Genomic DNA, 10,753 nt, shown 5'->3' on the forward strand with positions numbered 1-10,753 from the left:
ATTCCGCAGGATATTTGCTGGCTGCTGGTATGTATTGATCCACAGTTTGGGAGTGACTTTTGTACTCTCCATGCCCTGAGTTTTCCCTCTCAGCAGTGTTCTGTGAACCTTTTTCAGGTGGCCCTTGTATTTGTTGTCCTATTTGTTCACCTGCTTGAAGATGGCCGGTTTCATTTTTCTCACATATTTCCATTTTTTTTCTTTAAACTTGAAAGAGCATTAACTTCTCTGAAACACACTTTATTATACATTCATCCTCTGTAATACTCAGGAATTTCCTTATATGCTTTTTTTCTGATATAATACCTGTGGTGAAGGACTGATTAATTTCCTGTAAGACTTGGACCAATTAATGTCGACACATGTTGGGAATTCAAGAAACAGGCAGGTATTAAAGAAACCTGAAGAAAGAACCTAAAGAAACCGAGCTGCAGTTAAGATAACACAGTATTAATGATGTAAAGGGATACTTCAAGAGAAGGAGCTATTCAGAAAACATTTCAACCACCATTTCCTGTAGGGGACATTTAAATAGAAAGGGCTGTATTGTGATTTACAATGTTCTTGTCAGTAAACAGCAGCAGCTATGACAAGCCACCTGTTTGCTCTCCTGCTCTAACTGCTGTTATCCTATCCTCAAGATGTGAGTACTCATATAAGGATAAAAATATCCAAATTCACACTTCCTCTAGATAACACATAGCATAATTGCACTTCTGTTGCATTTCAGATGATTGCATGGACCTTATTGGAGGACATGTTGTGTGTCCTCATTCCTGGCCTTCTATGGCTGCAACCCAGACAAATAATTTAACTGTGTATGGAGGAGCTCTTGTGGAAAAGCAATGGGTTTTGACAGCAGCGCATAGTGAGTAAGTATCTTATAATAGGGCAATTCTAACTCTTAACTGAGGTGAGGCATGGTGTGCAAGCCTTTTAAGTTATGAGAATTATTCTTGATTTCTAAAGAATTGTTAAAAGCTGCAGTTGGCTACAAGACTGGTGCTTGGCTACAAGACTGGTGCTACAGGCAGGGCTTTGGATTCTTTGATAATGGCTGGTTTTACAAGACACCAGTGCAGGCAGTGATGCGTGGGGAAGGTTTATCTCACAGGGGCAAAAGGATGCTGGGACAGGAATTAGCAGGGGTCATTTGGAGAGCTTTAAACTAGACTTGAAGGCAGATGGGGCTGTAGCTGGGCTTGCACCAGTGAGGTAGCACTCTAGAACTGATGAAGACTGGGAGGCCTCCCATCCCCCTAGGGTGAAATTGGAGTGCTCAGCTTGCTCCCTGAAATGCCTGTACACCAACCCACGCAGCATGGGGAATAAGCAGGAGGAGTTAGAAACCTGTATTCGGGCAGGAGATTATGACCTAGTGGCAATTACAGACACATGGTGGGACAGCTCACAGGACTGGAATGTGGTCGTGGGTGGCTATGTCCTTTTCAGGAAAGACAGGCCAGCAAGGCGAGGTGGTGGAGTTGAGAGAGCAACTACAATGTACTGAGTGCTGTCCAGGCACGGATGAGGAACGAGTTGAGAGTCTATGGGTGAGAATCAAGGGGCAGGCTGGCAGGGGTGATTCTGTTGTGGGTGTCTATTACAGGCCACAAGATCAGGGTGAGAAAGTTGATGAAGCCTTCTACAGACAGCTGAGACCAGCCTCGCAGTCACAGGCCCTGGCTGTCGTGGGTGATTTTAACTTCCCTGATGTTTGCTGGAAGGACCATTCAGCCAGCCAGCCACAGTCCAGGAGGTTCCTCCAGTGCACTGACAATAACCTCCTGATGAAAACAGTGGATGGTCCAACTAGGAGAGGAGCACTGCTGGATCTCATCCTCGCTAACAAGGAGGATCTGGTTGAAGTGGTAAAGGTTGAGGGCTGCCTTAGCTGCAGTGACCATGAAATGGTGGAATTCAGGATCTCCTGTGGCAGAAATAGAATAACAAGCAGAATTGCAACCCTGGGTTTCAGCAGGACAAACTTTGGCCTTTTCAAACAATTGCTAGGGGAAATACCATGAGCAAGGCTGCTTGAAGCTAAAGGGGCCAAGGATAGTTGGTCAGTGTTCAGGGACTGCTTCTACCAGGCTCAAGATCAGAGCATCCTGGCATGTAGGAAGTCAAGGAAGGGAGCCAGGAGACCTGCTTGGTTAAACAGGGAACTGCTGGGTGAGCTCAAGTGGAAGAGAAGAGTTTACAGATCATGGAAGGGAGGGCTGGCCACTTGGGAAGAACATAAGGCTGTTGTCAGAGGGTGTAGGGAGGCAACTAGGAAAGCTAAGGCCTTCTTAGAATTAAACCTGGTGAGAGGGATCAAGGACAACAGAAAGAGCTTTTTTAAATACATGGCAGATAAAACTAACACTAGAGGCAATGTAGGCCCACTGATGAATGAGGTGGGTGCCCTGGTGACAGATGACACAGAGAAGGCAGAGTTACTGAATGCCTTCTTTGTCCCTGTCTACACTGTCGGCAGCTGTCCTGAGGAGCCTCATACCCCTTAGGCCCCAGAGGGAGTCAGGACAATGGACAAGTTTGCCTTGGTTGATGAGGACTGGTTTAGGGATCGGTTAAGCAACCTGGACATCCACAAATCCATGGGTCCTGATGGAATGCACCCATGGGTGCTGAGGGAGCTGGCTGAGGTCATTGCTGGACCACTCTCCATCATCTTTGCCAAGTCTTGGGAAATGTGAGTGATGCCTGAGGAGTGAAGGAAAGTAAATGTCACTCCAGTCTTCAAAAAGGGCAGGAAGGAGGGCTCGGATAACAATAGACTGGTCAGCCTCACCTCCATCCCTGGGAAAGTAGTGGAACAACTTATCCTTGGTGCCATCTCAAGGCATATCAAGGATAAGAGGGTCATTAGGGGCAGTCAGCATGGCTTTACCAAGGTCAAGTCGTGCTTGCCCAACCTCATGGCCTTTTATGAGGTCATAACAAGGTGAACAGATGATGGCAGAACAGTGGATGTGGTCTACCTTGGCTTGAGTAAAACATTTAACACAGTCTCCCACAGCATTCTCATAGCTAAACTGAAGGACTGTGATCTGGATGATCGAGTAGTGAGGTGGACTGCGAACTGGCTGAAGGAAAGAAGCCAGAGAGTTGTGGTCAATGGGGCAGAGTCCAGTTGGAGGCCTGCATCTAGTGGGGTGCCTCAAGGGTCAGTACCGGGGCTTATATAATTCAATATATTCATCAATGACTTGGATGAGGGAATAGAGTGCACTGTCAGCAAGTTTGCTGATGACACCAAGCTGGGAGGAGTGGCTGACACACCAGAAGGCTGTGCTGCCATCCAGTGAGATCTGGACAGGCTGGATAGTTGGGCAGGGAGAAATTTAATGAAATATAACAAGGGCAAGTGTAGAGTCTTGCGTCTGGGTAGGAACAACCCCAGGTTCCAGTATAAATTGGGGAATGACCTGTTAGAGTGCAGTGTAGGGAAAAGGGACCTGGGGGTCATGGAGGACAGCAGGATGACCATGGGCCAGCACTGTGCCCTTGTGACCAGGAAGGCCAATGGCATCTTGGGGTGTATTAGAAGGGGGGTGGTTAGTAGGTCGAGAGACGTTCTCCTTCCCCTCTACTCTGCCCTGGTGAGACCCCATCTGGAATATTGTGTCCTATTCTGGGCCCCTCAGTTCAAGAAGGACAGGGAACTGTTGGAGAGAGTCCAGCGCAGGGCAACCAAGATGATGGAGTGGAGCACCTCCCTTATGAGGAAAGGCTGAGGGAGCTGGGTCTTGTTAGTTTGGAGAAGAGGAGACTGAGGGGTGACCTTATTAATGTTTATAAATATATGAAGGGTGAGTGTCACGAGGATGGAGCCAGGCTCTTCTCAGTGACAGCCAATGGTAGGACAAGGGGTAATGGGTTCAAACTGGAGCACAAGAGGTTCCACTTAAATTTGACAAGAAACTTCTTCTCAGTGAGGGTGACAGGACACTGGAACAGGCTGCCCAGGGAGGTTGTGGAGTCTCCTTCTCTGCAGACATTCAAAACCCGCATGGACACATTCCTGTGTAACCTCATCTAGGTGTTCCTGCTCCGGCAGGGGGATTGGACTAAGTGATCTTTCAAGGTCCCTTCCAATCCCTAACATTCTGTGATTCTGTGATTCTCACTAAACTGATTTAAGAGCTTTTAATTCTCTTTTGTTTTATAATCTACTGATCTGCATTGTGTACAGTTACCTTCGTTGGTCAGATCCTGCCAGTTTTTCCAGGTACAGACTGTGCTGATAAGACTCAATTAATTATTTATGAATCCAAACCAGCAATGTCTTAGAGACAGGGATATTTTCAAAAATGCTTTAAATAAATCTTACCTCAGTGCCTGGGACTAAGCCTCAAAATACACTGAGAGATGAAGTTGTATTAGATGGAAACACTATTTCTGCAATTTTAAGTGGCCAGGGCTAAAAAAATCTGAATTGTCAGTCATGACTATGACAAGGAGCATTTTCCTTTTGAAAAGTCAAATGTGAGCACAAGGACCCCTTCCACAGGTGGGAGACCCCAAGGCTGACACAGCTGTTGAAGAGCTGTCTCAGGGTAAGGAGGACATCTGCTGTTCGTGTTAGGAAGTAAAATTCCCGTGTTTTTGCTAAAATAGTCTCTAAATCGTATCTTAGTTCTCCATTTTATTTCTGTGTTTTGAGTAACTAAAAGCAAACCAATTACAATAAAACAGTGCAAACCTGACCTCCTCACACACAGTGTGGGCACCTCATCAGCATTCTTCCATCACTTAGTCTGAAATACGGGACACAGCTCCTTCTTTCTCAGTGAATTTGACTTCCACACTTCTTCAACTGAATTAGTTTTGGTTGGATTTTTGGTAGGGGTAGAAATATTCACACGCGGTATGTGCTGTTTTGCACATTTGCAAACGAAGAGCCAACCCTTCCTCTTTGGAGTTACAGGATTTTTTTTTTTTTTTTTTTTTTTTAAATGGGAGGTGGACTCTCTTGCTCTTCATACAGTGACTTAGAGTTGTGGTTATAAAAGTTCAGATTTGGGAGGTATTCAGTGAAGAGGGCACTGGTTGTGTCTGGTCCTGTGGAGAGGACAGCTCTGGTCACTGGTTTGGTTGTCTAATATGCATGTTGGTTGCGGGTGATTTTGAGTCTTCGTCAGTGGGGCAAAATGAAATGATGTCTATCTGGTCTCCTCCTGAGCTGTATGGTGATGCCCACACAAAACTCACCCATCCCTGTGCTATGCCTAGGCTATTCTTAGCAGATGCAATTGCAGTGCCCATAAGCTTTCCTAACTAATAAAATTACGTGATAATCACTTCTGAAATATTATTTGTCTTTGACAAATTAGCATGAATCCAGCAACATGAATTTCTATGTGACCTGCAAACAACCTGTCAGAGACTTGGATGAGGTGGCAAATTTGCTTTTTATATTCCGCTCCCCCCTGAAGCTTCCCTTTTTGCACAGTGGATGATTGCCTGGGCTTCCTGCAAGTCCAGTGCTTGCATCTCTGTTGAGGATGATACATGAAAGAGCCCCAAGAACAAGTTTTGTGAATCTTATATCGTTCTCACTATGTAGGTGTGCTTTGTAGATAAAAAGATAAATTTTTAGGATCCAGCGCTGCCTTTGCAGCTCTTTTCACAAGCAAGCATTCACATACAAATCAATGAATCATATATTTCGGTGAGACATGCAGCTGGAATGAAGAAAATAATTCTTTTGTTGGTTTGTTTGGAGTGATAAAATCTTTGTTGTGGCTTGAATAAGTAGTCCTGTGTGTAGCAAGATTGTGTTCTAAAGATAAAGCACAGGAAAGCAGTGGTATGTCTTCTGGCAATGTAGTCTTTTTGGGCTGCATTAAGTTTAACAGGGCAAAGCGAAGAAAGATGAACTCTAGTAAATACATTTCTGATAATATTCAGAGAGCCTGGGGGAGATGGAGATTTATGAGTTGCATAACTCTTATTTTTTGTTAGCCAGGAACTGGACACGTAACTCTGTTTGGGTTTTGGCAGTCTCCCTTTTTAATATTCACTGCAGGGGTTTATTGAGTTAGCCAACACCCATCCTTCTTTGTTGATGGGCTGAATCCTGTATTTAGTGAAGTTAAGGACAAGACTTTTATGAATATTAAAGATGTTCACTTTAGCAGAGCACTTACCTGTGTGCATGGTGCTCAGAGTGAGTATTGAATATTAATATGTGTATTTACATCCCGTTTATGTCAGCAAGACCACCTACATTCTATTATTCAGGTATGTTTCAGTCCTTTGCAGGATCAGGTCATAAATCTGAAGGAGACCATTAAAAAAATCAATGAAAGGAATGAGCACCAGCAGTCCTTGTGCAAGGAGCTCTCCTTTAAAAGCAGTAGGCTTTTTCATGAAATTAATTCCAAACTCTGGAAGTCCCTGAGTGTCAGCTCTCACACCATTATTTCACCAAACTAGATTTACAGTAAAGAAATGTTGCTTTGTAGAGGAAAATAAAAGCTCATGTTAAAACATTAAAATGAACAATATCCTTTCCTATGTTTTAATTGTGTTGTTTTAAAATGAAATTGTATTACGTTACATGTCTTTTGATTATCTTGAGAGATGTTGCTCAGTTCCAGTAGTGACCTTCTCTCCCTGCACTTTCTTTAAATTACAGATTAAACGAATCAGAAGTTAGAGTTGTTCTTGGAGCCCACCAAGCATCCATAGCTGAAAAAGAACTGCAGATATTTAAGGTTATGCATTACTTTCCTAATCCTCAGTTTGGCAGGCCTTCCAAGGAAAATGATATAATGCTCCTCAAGGTATTATGTTAATTACTGTTGTATTATTATAAAAGAAATTTTGCTGATTATCATTTTGGCCATTCTTTGATATCAAAGAGTGCATTGTTTAGATAGTTTAACAATATCACAAAACACCCTGCTTTTTGTTGTCCTAATCTAGATAAGGTTACAGGATCACGGACTCTATGAGCAGGGATAACGTTTCAAGCTCATTCTCTGCTCTAAAACTCCCTTTAACCCACTCACTGCAGCAACCCCTCCAAAAGCCCAAAATACGTTCTTTAGTAATTTTTCAAAGGCAGTGCTGGAGTGATGTATGCAATGGAATCTAGATCACAGCTGTATCTGAGAGGGTTACCTTTTGGTGGACTAAGCAAAAATAAGGATGAAACTTACTGTTAATTAGGTGGGGTAACTACATAAAGTATGGATAATACAGGACATAGATGAGTTCAACTGTAGGAGCACAGAGTGGTCACATAGTGAAAAAGGCTTGGGACACAGCAGAATGAAACACGGGAAGATGTCCTCACCAATGTCGTCATCCTGGATGCCAAAGTGAGTCAGGGCTGTAAGAATTTCTTGCATACCAGCTCCTGCTCAGCCTGGCTCATACCTCACAGTGTCCCTGCACTGCAAACTTGGTTAGTCCAGCACCGAGGTTGACATGGAGGCAGCCAGGGGTGTTTTGAACAGGGGAAGGGCAATCTCCATGCAGGAAGCCTGTAGATTGTCAGATGGTTCTGGAAGACTGCCTTGCTGATACCAGCAGCTTCAGTACCAATCCAAAGTCCCTGAGAAAGATAAGACTTGTACATTGTCTTCCCTGTACCCTTAGAAACACAACTTCAATACAATGCCTAAGAAATCTTGGATGGATCTTTATTCAGGCTATGCTTTAATGATATGCCTGTGATAATGATGAAATATTTTTATGCAAAATATCAATATGTATATTTAAAATAATTGTCTAGGTACAGTATAGTATGAATATTACTACACTTCTGAAAAAAAATGGTGGAATTGCATAGAAAAGGAAGTGATGACTTGAACCTGATTTCTAGTGTTCAGATGGTATCACCAGTTTGATATGACAATGGCACAGGGAGGAAACTAGCAATGTCTGTTTCTGGAACTAGCTGGAGCATTTACAGACATCTGCGGCACTAGTGACTTAACATTGTCCAAGTGTGAGAAGCTCCTTCCCCCAAATGTTAGTGAGCATTCTCCATCTGCTTCATTGCAAAGGCACACAAGTTCAACTCACTGGCTCCTCCTGTGCCTACCAACAACTTATCAGGAGCACCATCTTATTTGTGGACATAATACCAGAATAGATCGCTAGGAAGTAGTATTTCTAGAGCTGAAAGTTACAACTCTGTTCCAGAAAGACATGGGTACTGTAAAATCCTTTGTCTGATTTGACACAGTAATAGGGGTAGCATTAGCACCAGGGCTCACCTCCCATCTCTTCAGTTCTGCTATAATGAGTAGTAAGTAACTTGGGATAAATTTTCCATCTTTGGAAATTCCCACCATTATTCCTGGCGATAATAAACTGTAAGGATTTTTCAGTTAAACTTGTTATTTGTTGGAGTGCTCTTGTTAAAAGGTATAAAGCCAGAACCACTTAACTGACAACCATTCAGCAACATGTATAACCACCTGTGAAATGAATCATGGCACGATGATTCTGTGTAAAACAGAAGATGTGAACCCTTGGCAAGCACGTGCATTGAAGCTAAGTGTTTGTGTTTTGCTGTTTTTTCATTGATAGGCTAAAATTTTCTCTGCTGAAGGATGAATCCATCAGGTAAAGGCCAAAAAAAAAGGAGCAGTTTGGATCACTTAAGCCCTCTTGAATATCTCAAAGCAAAAACCTGGCAGTCTGAAGAGTTCTAGACCTCATTTTCCCCCAGTCATGTCACTGCTGTCATGTCTAACTGGTTATAGCTTTTATTTTCATCTTTGTTACTGGGTACACTGCACCGTCCTGTGAGTTTTCTGAGTGTCAGTCAAGCATCAGAGTCTGATTTCAACACAGAAATTCAGTGGAAAGTTAGATTCTTGAACAGGACATAGATCCAACAGCCTAACTCCTGCAAAGGGTTTTGATTTCCTACTGTAATCAATGGGAAGCTGGGCTTGAACTCACTGCTGCTGCCACAGGTAGGAAATTACTATACGGACACCTCTTTTGGACTTGCAAAGGGGCAGTTAAGCTCAGGATCAGTTCCTAACTATTGAAAAGTGTTTTATATGGAAAATATTGGTAGAAGAAGACTGAATGCCAATTAAAACAAGATTATTATCATTTTCCTTCCTTTCAGCCTCAGAAAGCATTTTTTTCCTTCATTTTTTTCCAGCTGAACGGTATAGTGAGGCTGGATGAATATGTGCAACTTTTGCTTTTGCCCCAGTCTTACAGAGATATTAAACCTGGCACAATGTGCAAGGTGGCTGGCTGGGGAGTCACATCTTCAGAAAAGCTGTCAAAATCTCTTCAAGAAACAACTCTTAAAATCGTTGATAAAAAAATCTGCGAGAGAATACAGAAAATACACAAAAATAACCAGCAACATCTTGTGTGCTGGAGAGAAAAGCAGATTTTCAAAGAGAGATGCATACCAGGTAAGAAGCAAACTTACAAAGAGGAGGGTATGTGCTGTAGCAATGGTTCCCTTTTTTACTGTGAACAAAGCAGCACTACACACTTAGTGAGGCTGATCAGATTCACAGTAATTTTAACCACATTTTTATGAGACTTTATTGCTATGAAAAGGAAGTGTTTAAACTTTGAGTAGTTCAGGTCAATGTACACAAGAATATCGAGAGTACGAGAATTTGAGTCTGGAATTACCTCAGTTAACTTCAGGTGCGTTTCGTTAGCTAAGGTGCTCTCCTTAGGCACCACCTGTAGTTATAGGAGACAAAGAACTTGCAGAGTCTGAAACATCTGATACTCTCCATATACCAGTATCTGAATAGTACGGAATTAACTCTACACTTGGAAGTGCTGTTTGGATCTTGCTTTTGATGTCTTCTGTGGCAAGTCCAGAAGGACCGGTTGTTAAATAAATGAGAATGAGTTTGTACTAACAATTAAAAAATACATTTTGAAATAGAATTATGATAACACTGTGCTGGTCTATAACATTAACCCAAAGGCACCCTCAGGCTTTAAAAGCAGTTGATCCTGATACCTCACCCAACTTCCATGAAGTGACATAAGCCAACTGAGCCATTTCATAGATTGGAACAAGTTAGAAGCAGCATTTCCAAACATGCTTATGCACCGTGTGTGGCATTGCATGTGCTGCTGGAAACCAGCAAACACACATTGACAGTTACTTCTGTTCTGTGTCCCAAGGAGACTCGGGTGGGCCGTTGATCTATGCTGGTTGATATAGTGGGATTGTTTCTTTTGGAAAAGCATATGGAAGAAGAGACATGCCTGAAGTTTATACACAACTGAAAAATATATTACCTGGATTAAAAAAAAATCATTTCCCTTCTCATTGATCCGGGAGATGGGCAAGAGTGTTTTAATAAATACTGAGCTGTGCATTAGAACTAGATGCTGCTGCTTTAGTGTGCCACCTTTAGAGAGTACCTCCCAGCTTTACAGGTTTGCTAAAACTGCCACAGCTTTATGAGAACAATATTCTGCTTTGTACAGATAACATGTTTACTCATCTTTACTAGGAAACTAGCTCTTAGGTAGCACAGTTTGTGTTAGACTTCACCCTGCTCTTAGTGTGTTGGGAAGATACTGCTCACTTTGTTTGTCATGCCTGGGAGGAGGCAACAATTTACATGTGTGCTCACAGAAAAATTTAATTTCATACTGATAGTGAATGAGATGTCTGCTGAAAGAAAAATCAGGGAAAAAAAGCTTTAAACATTCCAATATTTCACTGTGACGTTTCTCAAAACCAAATGCTTCAATTCTCCATTACTAAATATTTATTTAA

At 42.5% G+C, this 10,753-nt stretch overlaps 1 pseudogene; it reads left to right on the forward strand.

Moving 5' to 3' along the window:
- The first annotated feature begins 586 nt into the window (after nucleotides 1-586).
- LOC136115424 (granzyme K-like) lies at nucleotides 587-10,492 on the forward strand (annotated as a pseudogene).
- The last annotated feature ends 261 nt before the right edge of the window (nucleotides 10,493-10,753 follow it).

This window comes from Patagioenas fasciata, chromosome Z (genome assembly GCF_037038585.1).
Source record: "Patagioenas fasciata isolate bPatFas1 chromosome Z, bPatFas1.hap1, whole genome shotgun sequence".
Taxonomy (NCBI): domain Eukaryota; kingdom Metazoa; phylum Chordata; class Aves; order Columbiformes; family Columbidae; genus Patagioenas; species Patagioenas fasciata.